Source organism: Meriones unguiculatus, chromosome 10, assembly GCF_030254825.1.
Source record: "Meriones unguiculatus strain TT.TT164.6M chromosome 10, Bangor_MerUng_6.1, whole genome shotgun sequence".
Classification (NCBI taxonomy): Eukaryota; Metazoa; Chordata; class Mammalia; order Rodentia; family Muridae; genus Meriones; species Meriones unguiculatus.
In genome coordinates this window covers 47,786,984-47,800,580 of record NC_083358.1, presented here as the reverse complement: position 1 = coordinate 47,800,580, position 13,597 = coordinate 47,786,984, and the positions used below count along the sequence as shown (strand labels likewise).

Here is a 13,597-nt window from a genome sequence, read left to right as displayed (position 1 = left end):
TCATAACCATTGCATGTGGACACTTGAGTTGTATGCTAACACAGAGGTTCCTCTGCAGACTCTGAAGAATCTTTGTCAACAATTTTAGTCTTGTCTCTTTTTATATAATTTTACAAGTTTTTATTTGCTTTCATATTTTTTACCTTCACAATTTATGAATAACAACTTTCAGAACATGTTCAGAACACTTTATTGGATTTCAGATAAGAATAAGTTCCATGTGTGTTTTCATTTAAAACAAATGTATATGTTTGATCTGTATGACATCCCAAGTGTCCCTGACTTAAAGTGGCTAGGCTTAGTCTCTTCCTTCTTAGGACTGTGTAAAAAAGTATTCAGTAGAAGCCATACTTCCGAGTCTGAGTTTTCTCCTTTCTCTGGCTGGTGGCACACAGTAGGATGCTCTCTGGTGCTAGGCCATAGCAGGGATCTAGGGTCTTAGGATCACAGCTAGTTTTCTACTTACCTTGTGTTCTCCAGCCAGGATTCTGGGGGAATGTTATGTGATAAACACATTTCTTCCATGGAGAGAGCTAAGGAACACCTGTCATTCCGATGGGTATTTCTTTCTGTGCTGTGTGGTCTGTGTCTTTCTGCTCTGTGTGACAGGACATTTCATGTTCTGTTTTCCTGTTTCCTAAAAGGGCTGAAGGGTTTTGCTTGTCAAGAGTGAGGTTTGCCTATTCTGTTTGTTTTGTTCCTCATAGGAGGAAGTGCTAGGAAAGCCTGAGTATCTGCAGGCTGAAAGTCCCAAATGTTCCAAAGAATTTTTGAGAATGCATATGATATCAGAAGTAGAACACTGTGTATGACCTCACTGATGTTGCATTACAACGTGGGTGGGTATACTAAAAATGTGATTCAAAGCTATTTCCAATTTATGTTCATATTATATTCGTATATTACATAATAAGTAAATGAATGGCACGTTGACATTTATTTCCTATCTGTTATACACACACACACACACACACACACACACACACACACACACATATTTTAAAGCACAAAGAATGCTGGATTCTGATTAGACCTGATAGACTAAGGTCAGAGGAAAGGGGAGGAGGATCTTCCCCATCAGTGGACTGGGGGAGGAGCATAGACGAGAAGAGAGAGGGTGGATGGGATTGGGAGGGGATAAGAAAGGGGGTTACAGCTGGGATACAAAGTGAATAAAGTATAATTAATAAAACAATAAACAATTTTTAAAAGAAGATTAAAAAAAGAATGCTACAATCAGAAAAGAACATGTATGCCCCCAGCATTTCCAGTCAGGGCTTTTTGACCCAAGCTGGCTTCATTTTTAAAATTAAGGAATAGAATGAATGAAAGGTTAACTTATCAGTCAGAAACTATGGTGAATGATATTGTGTTCCAGCTGATGATTGGACTTTAGAACATGCATCTTCAGCAGCTGGGCCCCATGGTTTAAAAATTATATATTTTTGTTGTTCTGGATCCCAATCTACAATGTGCTGAACACTTACAACACACCAAAATCCTGAACTGGAATTTTCAGTACCAAATAAGGTACTGGGGTGAGGGGCTCTGCAGAATGTTGGGTTCTCAGGGCAGAGCCCTAACAAACAGAATTAGCGCAGCCTTACAAGGTAGGCTTAGGGACTTCTGTCCTCTTCGCCTACAGGAGATGACAAGGGAAGACAGCAGTCTAAGAGAAAAAAATTCCTAACTGGACTTGTTATATGCTGACACATTGACCTCAGAATTTCTAACACCAATAATTATGCTAACCAATTTCAATTATGAGATATTTCCCAATACTGACTTTTAAAAAGTAAGGGTTTCTGAGCATCACATAAGCTGAGTAGTAAGAAAATTTAAAGGTTTAATTTCTAAATACTTTTTAAATAATTTGTGGGAATTACTTAGTAACACATTGCAGTAAAAGGCTTCTGGCATGCTTTGCTTCTGCTTTTTTAATTAATTTTTATTGTTTATATTAATTATACTTTATTCATTTTGTATCCCATTCCCTCATCTCCTCCCAAGCCCCTCTCCAAGTCCACAGATAGGGGAGGTCCTTCTCCCTTTTCATCTGTCACTAGCTTATCCAGTCTCATCAGAATTGGTTACATTGTCCTCCTTTGTGGCCTGGCAAGGCTGCTTCCCTATCAGGGGAGGTGGTCAAAGAGCTAGCTACTGAGTTCATATCAGAGACAGTCCCTGTTCCCCTTACTAGGGAACCCCTTGGATACTGAGTTACCATGGGATATATCTGAGCAGGGGTTCTGGGTTATATCCATAAATGGTCCTTGGTTACAGTATCAGTCTCAGAAAAGACCCTTGTATCCAGATTTTTTGGTTCTGTTGCTCTCCTTGTGGAACTCCGGTCCTCTCCATGTCTTACTATCTCCCCCTTCTTTCATAAGCTTCCCTGCACTCTGCCCAAAGTTTGGCTAGGAGTCTGAGCATCTGCTTTGATACAATGCTAGGTAGAATCCTTCAGAGGCCCTCTGTGGTAGGCTCCTGTCCTTTTTCCTGTTTTCTCCTTCTTCCAATGTCAGTCCTATTTACCTTTCTGAGTGAGGATTGATCATCTTACCCAGGGTCCATGATCTCTCCAAGACTTTAAACATGAATGGGTGTTGGATTTTGTCAAATCCTTTTTTTGGTATCTAAGGAAATGATCATGTGGATTTTCTCTTTAATTTCGTTTATATAGTAGGTCACATTGATGGATTTCCATATATTGAACCACCCCTCCATGCCTGGGATGAAGCCTACTTGGTCATGGTGGATGATATTCTGCCTTTAGGTAGGATCCCCTTATCTGCCCTTTATCTTTATTGTTCTCTAATTTCTATTTGCTTTTCCCCCTTCTTTTTTTTTTCCTAATACTTAGGAAATAATAATAGTTGGCCTCACCTATTTCCTTTCTACTTGTAGCTTTCATAATTATTATTTTAATTGCATATCTTTGTTCTTTCCCTCCACACTGCTGGATTTGAAGGGGTTTGTCTTAAACTGATTATTACTGTATTTTCATGTTGGGCATATCTATTCCTTGTAATAGCCTCTGTGGATGGCATTATCTGGGAGAAGGGCTCAAGATACTGCCTGATGTCCTGAGAATACAGGCCTGCGTGTTTGGCATTTGAGCTATGCCCACAATCCAGCAGTGGCAGCATGGTAGCAGTGGGTGCAAGGTGACAGCAATAACAAGGTGGAATTGCGCAAGATGCAATGGGCAAGATGGCAGTGGGGATAAGGGTGGCAGTGGCAGAAAGGTAGCAGTGAGCATGAGTGGCAGTGGCAGAAAGGTGGTAGCAGGCAAGGGTGACAGTGGGGGCAAGATGGAAGTGGGCAAGGTGGTAGTGGGGGCAAGGTGGCAGTGGGCAAGGTGCCAAGGTCAAGGTGGCAGTGGGCAAAGTGGCAGTGGCAGCATTCCTGTGCTGGGGTCTGAATCAGGAGGCAGGAGGGGTAATGGAAGTAGTGATGGAGGTTTGGCAGTGGTGGAGGAGGCAGGTATGAATCATCCTTAGGCAGAGACATGATCAACATTGTGGTGAAGTGAATCAAGCAAGAGTTCAAGGAAAACGAGCAAAAGTTAAATTAATGTAGATCTTACACATGAGAATTTTACAGAATTAGGAGGAGAAATATCAAGACCTCAGGACACACCATAAAAAGGTAGAAGATAGAGATAGAAATACCAGAAACATATCAATTTAATCCCCCTCAGGACTGATTTATCACTAAAATATGGCACCCTAATATCAGTTCCATCACAGGGGCTATGTGTTTGGATATCCAGAATGATCAATAGGCAGGAATAATGACTGCACACAGTATTACTGCCTTTGCAAGCACTGTTGGCAGCTGCAGAATGAGACAAACTCCAAGATGCAGTAGTAGCAAGTCAATACAAAAAAAAAAAAAACATAAGTCCGGAAATGTTCAAGCACACAGCTCGACTCGGGGCACACATGTATGCTGGAGCACCAGTTTCTAGTCCAGAATACACCAAACAAACAAATAAAACACTGTGTGCTATCAGCTTTGATAGGAACGCAGTCCTTGTCTTCAAAATCATGGGACAGAGAGACTGCAACAGAACTGCTTCCGAGTAATTGAGACTGGGAGCTGAAGCCAGCCACGCTTGCTTCTCCTGAAGGAGCACCAACACCTGTTATTTTTAGGATTCTGCATATTTTTTTTTAAACTGGCATTCTTGTCTACTGATGTTATCTAGGCACTATTGGAGACAGCAAAAGAAAAAAAAATGTCCGTGCTCTGTAAATAAAGCTAATTAAATATCTGTAAATTTACACAAGGGAAATACTTTATTTTTTTCTTAATGGTGTAAAAAATTCTTTAAGCTAAGGTAAAACCATGAAAAACCCATACTACTTCAGTGTTTAGCATTGTAACAAGACTAGCTTGCTTCAGGGCTCTGTTGAGGAACCAGGGTAATATGCTGGCAGTTCACACTGTCCTGTTGCATCACAGCTACCTGAGCACTTGAACGAGGATCCTCTGTACCTGTGGATTTATTTGTATGCTTGGGCTTGGCTCAGAATGGGTAGCTAAAAAGACCACCGTCTTAAGCATTAGGAAATTCTAGAATTATGAGATTTATCCAGATTTAAAGATGGTGGCCTAATGAGAACCTTTCCATCCCTGTGGACATTCTTATTACTTTTACTGTCACCATCCAGAGCTGAGAGTCTCATGGTAAATTTCTCTGTGTTTGGTGGGAAATGTGTGAGGAACAGTGTCCCTTGTTCCATTTTTAGCTTGTAGTTTTGGAATGTGTTGTCCGAGTTCTTCATTTTATAAATAGTAATATATAAATGGGTTGGTCAATTTTATTTCTCTACAAAATGAGTAAATACTTGATGTTGTAGTAATCCCAGGTTTAATAAAAGGACCCCAAGTAGTTTTTCAGTGAATTTGACATTAATTTTTAAACTGACAACGTCTTTGGGAACTTGAAGGAGAAGCCACCTATTTGCAGTAGTGTTCCATCTGACTGCGCTTTAAAGTTTGCTACACTCAGACAGTGCCACTCTGCTTGCACTTCCCATGCTGACATGTGAAAGCTTGTTAGTGTCTCACTGTACATACAAGGTGCATATAAGAACAGAGTTGTGTACTAACGTCCAGCTTTCTTTACAATGTTTCTGATACTGTAAGAATTGAAACTGACCCTCTCTGTACATAGACTTCCTGTTCTTACTGTCATATCTCATTCTAAGACACAGAGTTTAAATTTGCAGGCAATGGTGTTATCTAAGAAAAGATCATCCTGAGTGAGGTATCCCAGAAGCAGAGAGACACACATGGTATGTACTCACTTATAAGTGTATATTAAACACTTATAAGTGAGTGTTTAAACAAATAATATAAGGTAATCATACTAAAATCTGTACACCTAAGGAAGCTAATCAAGAAGGAGGACCCTGGGTAAATGACTAATCTTCACTCACAAAGGCAACATTGGAAGAGGGAGAAAACAGGGAACAGGACAGGAGCCTACCACAGAGGGCCTCTGAAAGACTCCACCCAGCAGGGTATCAAAACAGAGGCTGAGACTCACAGCCAAACTTTGGGCAGAGTGCAGGGAATCTTATGAAAGAAGGGGGAGATAGAAGGACTACTCAGGGGGGGGGGCGGAGCCAAGATGGCGACTAGCACACACAGTTTGTGAGCGGTGGGATACCTGATCTTCTGAGTTGGAGAATGGAAGGACCCCCAACCCAGGAAAACTACAGCGAGGCTTTCTGAACAACAGGGAACATCGCAGGAGGTGAAAACTTTGGCCTCCAGTCACCCAGAGACTTGCTTGGGGAAGGAGAGAAAGGATCCTTTGTTCTTGCGACACTCCCTTCCCCCAGACCTCCTTCCTCCTCGGCACAGCGGCACAGCGGACTCATCTTTCTCAGCGCAGACCTAACTGCCTGGGGTATACAGCCGCTGAGACGGAGCCCCAAGCACTTTAGCGGCAGACAAAAGCCAGCAGTACGTGCCCCGGACTCCCAGATTCGCGCAGCGGCTGCACCATCCTCCCAGGGCACGAATCTGCTAGACACCATACTAGCTCCGCAGGATCGCTATCACTGACGGTGCGGCCCGCCCAATCCCACAGTGACAGAGAATACGCTATATACTCACCAAAACCAGGCAGAAACATCATACAACCTGGACACACCAGGCGCTGGGCCTCCCAAGCTTGGAGAGCACAAGGAAGAGATCCCAGGACTTCCCAGAAAGCAATGGGACTAGCAACCCAGTCTCCAGTTACAGCGGGACGTGGCAGCGGAGCAGCACTGAACTGGCGGGGCACCACAGCCCTCCAGTTTAAGACTAACCAGGGCCAAACCAGAGAACAGAGAGCCTGGTTACCCCATCCCTGCTAAAGTGACCACCCTGAAATCTCCAGCTGCAGCAAGACCTCAGAACCTGGCAGTGACAGCAGCACAGAACTGGCGGAACACATCAAAGAAGCAGGGCCAAACCAGAGAGCAGAGAGCCCCCGATACCACGATCTCGGCCAAGAGACCTGCCTGTAAGTGAGTGCATCCTTGAGAATCTGCAGTTCCCCAGATCCTGGGTCCTTCTAAATCAGAAGCCAGGCATCGAACCCCCCTCCCACCCACATACCCACTTTGGGAAACAGAGGGGCACTAGGGGCATTGAAGTTCCTGCCCTGTGGGCCTGATTGAGGAGCTAAGACAGTTAATGCCAGAAATTGCGCTGCGATCATCATTAGCGCCTGCGACATATACAGTGCAGAGCCCCTCCCACACACTCAAGGGTTCAACATTAGCCATCACTCTGTCCCTTGAGAAACTCATCCACGCACACTTACACACACAGACACGCACGCGCGCGCGCACACACACACGCTTGCATTTGCCCCGTTTGCGCTTGCATACTTTCCTCCCACAGGTACAGCTAGTCCTCAGCACACGCTGAGAGTGCTCAGCTTCCTGAAGAACTCTCCAGACACCAGAGAGAGACAGCACCAGTCTGATCTGCAGAATCCAAAAACAAACAGGGAAGGTTTCAGATAAGCCAATGGCCAGAGGTAGGCGAAAGAACACTTCCAACATAAATCAGGACATCATGACTTCACCAGCAAACCCCAAAATCGGTGGATACACCAATTCAGCAGAAGCACAGGAAAATGACTTTAAAGCCATGCTTGCCCAATTATTTGAGGCTCATAAGGAGGAAATGAACAAGTCTTTCAAAGAGATGGCCAGTCAATTGGAGGCAAAGAAAGAAGAAATAGACAATATCCTTAAAGAAACACAGGCAAACATAGCCAAACAAATAGATACACAAGTAGAGGAAAAATTAGTGGCATATAAGAAGGAAATGAAAAAAGAAATAGAGGCCATTGTAGAGAGACAGGAATCCAAATTCAAACACATGAAAGAAATGGTGCAAGGCATGAAAACAGAATTAGAATCAATAAAGAAAACACAAAATGAGAAAACCCTTGAGCTGGAGAACTTGGAGAAAAGATCGGGAACAACAAAAGTAAGCATCACCAACAGAATACAAGAGATGGAAGAGAGAATCTCTGGAGCTGAAGACACACTTGCAGAAATGGATACTTCTCTCAAAGAAAAAGTAAAATCAGAAAAGTTCCAATCACAAAATATCCAAGAAATCAAGGATGCTATGAAAAGACAAAATCTAAGAATAATAGGAATTCACGAAAAAGAAGACTCCAGACTCCAAGGTCCAGAAAATATTTTCAAGAAAATCATAGAAGAAAATTTTCCCAACTTAAAGAAAGAGATGTCCATAAATATACAAGAGGCCTACAGAACTCCAAATAGACTAGACCAGAAAAGAAACACATCACGTCACATCATAGTCAAAACACTAAATCTACAGAACAAAGAAAAGATATTAAAAGCAGCAAGGGAAAAAGGCCAAGTAACATATGAAGGTAGACCTATCAGAATCACGCCGGACTTCTCATCAGAAACTATGAAAGCCAGAAGGGCCTGGGCAAGTATCATGGAGACTCTAAGAGATCACAAATGTCAACCCAGACTACTATACCCTGCAAAGCTTTCAATCAACATAGATGGAGAAAACAAAATATTCCATGACAAAACTAAATTTATACAATATCTACACAGCAAACCATCCCTACAGAAGATACTAGAAGGAAAACTCCAATCCAATGAAAACAAATTCACCCAAGAAAACAGGGCATACAGATAATGTCCCAACAAAAATGAAAAGAAAACAAGCAATGAAACAGGGTTAGATCATCGACTCCATTACAAAAGGAACTAACATGCATTGGTCACTATTATCTATCAATATCAATGGACTCAACTCACCAATAAAAAGACACAGGCTAACAGAATGGTTAAGGAAACAGGATGCAACATTCTGTTGCATCCAAGAAACACACCTATGCAACAAAGACAAACACTACCTCAGAGTAAAGGGCTGGAAAACTGTTTTTCAAGCAAACGGTTCCAGAAAACAAGCTGGAGTAGCCATCCTAATATCTAATAAAATAGACTTTCAACCCAAGTTAATCAAAAAAGATAAGGAGGGCCACTATATTCTCATCAAAGGAAAAATCCACCAAGAGGACATCACAATCTTGAATATCTATGCCCCAAATACAAGAGCACCAACATTCGTAAATGAAACATTATTAAAGCTTAAATCATACATTGATCCTAATACCTTAATAGTGGGAGACTTCAACACTCCACTCTCACCAAGGGACAGATCAACTAGACAGACACCAAATAGGGAAATAAAAGCACTCACAGAATCCCTAAATCAAATGGACCTAATAGACGTCTACAGATCATTTCACCCAAACTCAAAAGAGTACACCTTCTTTTCAGCACCGCATGGAACCTTTTCCAAAATAGACCATATAGTGGGCCACAAAGCAAGCCTCAACAGATACAAAAGGATTGAAATAATCCCTTGTATACTATCTGAGCACCATGGACTAAAGCTCGACCTCAACAACAACAGAAACAACAAAAAGCCGACACGCACATGGAAACTGAACAACTTACTACTCAATGACAGCTGGGTTAAGGAAGAAATAAAGAAAGAAATTAAAGACTTCCTAGAATTCAATGAAAAGGAAGGCACAACATACCCAAATTTATGGGACACATTGAAAGCAGTGCTCAGAGGAAAATTTATAGCACTAAGTGCCTGCAAGAAGAAATTCGTAACATCACATACAAACAACTTAATGGCCCAACTGAAAACCCTAGAAAAAAAAGAAGCAGATACACCCAAGAGGAGCAGACGGCTGGAAATAATCAAACTAAGGGCTGAAATCAATCAACTAGAAACAAATAAAACTATCCAAAGAATCAATGAAACAAAAAGCTGGTTCTTTGAGAAAATCAACAAGATAGACAAACCCTTAGCCAAACTAACTAAAAAGCAGAGAGAAACTATCCAGATCAGCAAAATCAGAAATGAAAATGGGGACATAACCACAGACATTGAGGAAATCCAAACAATTATTAGGTCATACTACAAAAGCCTATATGCCACAAAATTTGAGAATCTGAATGAAATGGATAATTTTCTTGAAAGATTCCATCTACCAAAACTAAGTCAAGATCAGGTAGAAAGACTGAATAGCCCTATATCTCCCAAGGAAATCGAAGCAGTTATTAACAGTCTCCCCTCCAAAAAAAGCCCTGGACCAGATGGCTTCAGCACAGAATTCTACAAGACCTTCAAAGAAGTGCTAACTCCAATTCTCCTCAAGCTATTCCACAAAATAGAAACAGAAGGAACACTACCAAACTCATTCTATGAAGCCACAGTCACCTTAATACCTAAACCACACAAAGACCCAACAAAAAAAGAGAACTTTAGGCCTATCTCTCTTATGAACATTGACGCAAAAATACTTAATAAAATACTTGCAAACCGAATCCAAGAACACATCAAAGATATCATCCACCATGGCCAAGTAGGCTTCATCCCAGGCATGCAAGGGTGGTTCAACATACGGAAATCCATCAATGTAATCCACCACATAAACAAACTGAAGGAGAAAAACCAAATGATCATCTCCTTAGACGCCGAAAAAGCATTTGACAAAGTCCAACACCCATTCATGTTTAAAGTCTTGGAGAGATCAGGGATACAAGGCACATACCTAAACATAGTAAAGGCAATATATAGCAAGCCTATAGCTAACATCAAACTCAATGGAGAGAAACTTAAATCAATCCCACTGAAATCAGGGACAAGACAAGGCTGTCCATTGTCCCCATATCTCTTCAACATAGTACTTGAAGTCCTAGCCAGAGCAATAAGACAACTAAAGGAGATCAAGGGGATACAAATCGGAAAGGAAGAGGTCAAAGTGTCACTATTTGCAGATGATATGATAGTATACATGAGCGACCCCAAAAATTCAACCAGAGAACTCCTTCAGCTGATAAACACTTTCAGCAAAGTGACAGGATACAAAATCAACTCAAAAAAATCAGAAGCCCTCCTATATACCAAAGACAAAAAGGCTGAGAAAGAAATTAGGGAAACAACACCCTTCACAATAGCCACTAATAACATAAAGTACCTTGGTGTGACTCTAACCAAGCAAGTGAAAGACCTGTTTGAGAAAAACTTCAAGTCTCTGAAGAAAGAAATCGAAGAAGATATCAGAAGATGGAAAGATCTCCCGTGCTCATGGATTGGTAGGATTAACATTGTGAAAATGGCCATACTGCCAAAAGCAATCTACAGATTCAATGCAATTCCCATCAAAATACCAACTCAATTCTTTACAGACCTTGAAAAAAAGATTCTCAGCTTCATATGGAGAAACAAAAAACCCAGAATCTCCAAAACGATCCTGTACAACAACAGATCATCTGGAGGTATCTCCATTCCTGATCTCAAGCTGTACTACAGGGCAACAGTAATAAAAACTGCATGGTATTGGCATAGAAACAGAAAGGAGGATCAATGGAACCGCATAGAAGACCCAGAAATAAATCCACACACCTATGAATACTCGATATTTGACAAAGAAGCCAATTCCATTCAATGGAAAAAAGACAGCATCTTCAACAAATGGTGCTGGACCAACTGGATGTCTACATGCAGAAAAATGAAAATAGATCCATATTTATCACCCTGCACAAAACTAAAGTCAAAGTGGATCAAGGACCTCAACATAAAACCAGATACCCTAAATCAATTGGAAAAAAAAGTGGGGAACAGCCTAGAACTCATTGGCACAGGAGACAACTTCCTGAACAGAACACCAACAGCACAGGCTCTAAGAGCAACAATCAATAAATGGGACCTCATGAAACTGAAAAGTTTCTGTAAAGCAAAGGATACCATCATCAAAACAAAACGACTGCCTACAGATTGGGAAAGAATCTTCACTAACCCTTTATCTGACAGAGGACTAATATCCAGTATATATAAAGAACTAAAGAAGCTGAAAAGCAGCAATCCAAGTAATCCAATTAAAAAATGGGGAACAGAGCTAAACAGAGAATTCTCGACAGAGGAATGTCGAATGGCAGAAAAACACTTAAAGAAATGCTCATCCTCATTAGCCATCAGGGAAATGCAAATCAAAACGACCCTGAGATATCACCTTACACCCATCAGAGTGGCCAAGATGAAAAACTCAAGCGATAACACATGCTGGAGAGGTTGTGGAGAAAGGGGAACCCTGCTCCACTGCTGGTGGGAATGTAAACTGGTACAACCACTCTAGAAAGCTATCTGGCGCTTTCTAAGACAAATAGGAATAGTGCTTCCTCCAGACCCAGCTATACCACTGCTAGGTATATACCCAAAGTTTGTTCAAGTACACAAAAAGGACACTTGCTCAATCATGTTTATAGCAGCTCTATTTGTAATAGCCAGAACCTGGAAACAACCCAGATGTCCATCAACGCTGGAATGGGTACAGAAATTGTGGTATTTTTATACAATGGAATACTACTCAGCAATCAAAAAGGAGGAAATCATGAAATTTGCAGGCAAATGGTGGGATCTAGAAAAGATCATTCTGAGTGAAATATCCCAGAAGGAGAAAGACAAACATGGGATATACTCACTTATATAGATCTATAAGATATGATAAACATAATGAAATCTATACACCTAAAAAAGATAATCAATTGAGTGGACATGGGGTAAGATGATCAATCCTCATTTAGAAAGACAGATGGGATGTGCATTGAACGTATGACAGGAGTCTACTGAGCGCATCTGAAAGACTCTAACTAGCAGTGTTTTCAAAGCAAAGACTCATGACCAAACCTTTGGCAGAGTACAGGGAATCATAAGAAAGAAGGGGAGTTAGTCTGATGGGGAAAGGATAGGAGCTCCACAAGGACCAAATATATCTGGGCACAGGGTCTTTTCTGAGACTGACATTCAACCAAGGACCATGTATGGATATAACCTAGAACCTCCACTCAGATGTAGCCTGTGGTAGCTCAGTAACCAATTGGTTTCCCAAAGTGAGGGGAACAGGGACTATTTCTAACAGGAACTCAATGACTGGCTCTTTGGTCTCCCCACCCCCGAAGGGAGGAGCAGTCCTGTTAGGCCACAGAGGAGAGCTTTGCAGCCAGTCCTGAAGATACCTGATAAAACAGGATCAGATGAATGGGGAGGAGGTCCCCCCTATCAGTGGACTTGGAAAGGGGCACGGTGGAGATGAGGGAGGGAGGGAGGGACTGGGAGGGAATGAGGGATCGGGACATGGCTGGGATACAGAGTTAATAAAATGTAACTGATAAAAAATAAATAAATAAATAAAAAGAAAAAAAAAATAACTTAAAAAAAAAAAAAAAGAAGGACTACTCAGACCTCAGACACCACCACTGCTAGTTCTAGAACTGACGCAGGATGTTCCAACGAGGGGTTAAGGCTTCTCATAATATTTCCTATAAGCCCACACCTGTTTGTCTATATCCCCCATTTTTATTCATTATTAGCCAGATAGAGCCAAGTAATTGTGGTAATGATACTTGCTTTTTTGCCCAATGCTGGAATGCTAGTAAATTTAGGTATGCCCTGGTTACTCGAATGCCTCACTGGGTGCCTGTGCCCATTGATGCCCCTCACGCTATGACTCTCTTCAGACAGAAAAGGGATCTTGGAACTACAGCCACCATTGTTACTACCATCTCATTGACGGCTGTTGGAGCTACCACCAGGGCATTAGCCATGAGTCATACTGGGCAGACTGCTCAGACCCTGAATAATCATTTAGCCAATGTAGCTCATGCCTTAGTTGTACATAAAGGAATTAATGCTCAACTAAAAGGAAGCTTGATGGTGTTCAATCAGAGGATTGACCTCTTGCAGGAGCAAATTGATACCCTATGGCAAATCGCTCAACCTGGCTGTCAATGAAAATATGCTGGACTTTGTGTCACTAGCATACAACATGAGAATTTTTCCTGTGCTGCAAATCTGTCTAAACAATTGTCGAGCTATATTTTAGGTAATTGGACTGGAGAATTCGATACTACGATGGAGCAGCTGAGAGTGGCCATAGTCACAGTAAATTCTACCGGAGTGGACGCAGGACTAGCCACAGGATTATCAACATGGATTGCTGCAG

General features: G+C 41.6%; 1 protein-coding gene and 1 pseudogene across 10 annotated transcripts in view; one reads left to right on the top strand and one right to left on the bottom strand.

Moving 5' to 3' along the window:
- The window catches only part of Lrrc7 (leucine rich repeat containing 7), a 688,618-nt gene that overhangs the window by 438,054 nt on the left and 236,967 nt on the right, over positions 1–13,597 (bottom strand). The window lies entirely within an intron of this gene.
- On the top strand, positions 3,512–4,095 carry LOC110543107 (ubiquitin-conjugating enzyme E2 K-like; annotated as a pseudogene).